Source organism: Arachis hypogaea, chromosome 3 (assembly GCF_003086295.3).
Source record: "Arachis hypogaea cultivar Tifrunner chromosome 3, arahy.Tifrunner.gnm2.J5K5, whole genome shotgun sequence".
NCBI lineage: Eukaryota > Viridiplantae > Streptophyta > Magnoliopsida > Fabales > Fabaceae > Arachis > Arachis hypogaea.
The window spans coordinates 51923574-51924275 of record NC_092038.1 but is presented as its reverse complement, the minus strand read 5'-3'; the positions used below and the strand labels follow the sequence as shown (position 1 = coordinate 51924275).

General features: G+C 41.3%; 1 non-coding gene across 1 annotated transcript; it reads left to right on the top strand.

Annotated features, from left to right (window-relative positions):
* Nucleotides 1–357: 357 nt before the first annotated feature.
* On the top strand, nucleotides 358–465 carry LOC112793949 (small nucleolar RNA R71). The gene has a single exon (XR_003198635.1). It is a non-coding gene; the product is annotated as a small nucleolar RNA R71 (small nucleolar RNA).
* Nucleotides 466–702: the final 237 nt, after the last annotated feature.

The following is a 702-nucleotide window of genomic DNA, read 5'->3' as shown; positions in this document are numbered from 1 at the left end:
CTCAGGATCATAAGCTTCTTCTTCAGATGAAGCGTCCTTAGTACTGCCTGGTGTAGCTTGCATTCCAGACAGACTTTGAGAAATCATATTGACTTGTTGAGTCAATATTTTGTTCTGAGCCAATATGGCATTCAGAGTATCAATCTCAAGAACTCCTTTCTTCTGATTTGTCCCATTGTTCACAGGATTCCTTTCAGAAGTGTACATGAATTGGTTATTTGCAACCATTTCAATTAGTTCTTGAGCTTCTGCAGGCGTCTTCTTCAGATGAAGAGATCCTCCAGCAGAGCTATCCAAAGACATCTTGGACAGTTCAGACAGACCATCATAGAAGATACCTATGATGCTCCATTCAGAAAGCATGTCAGAAGGGCACTTTCTGATCAATTGTTTGTATCTTTCCCAAGCTTCATAGAGGGATTCACCTTCCTTCTGTCTGAAGGTTTGGACTTCCACTCTAAGCTTACTCAATTTTTGAGGTAGAAAGAACTTTGCCAAGAAGGCATTGACTAGCTTTTCCCAAGAGTTCAAGCTTTCTTTAGGTTGTGAGTCCAACCATATCCTAGCTCTGTCTCTTACAGCAAAAGGGAATAGCATAAGTCTGTAGACCTCAGGGTCAACCCCATTAGTCTTGACAGTGTCACAGATTTGCAAGAACTCAGCTAAAAACTGATGAGGATCTTCCAATGGAAGTCCATGGAA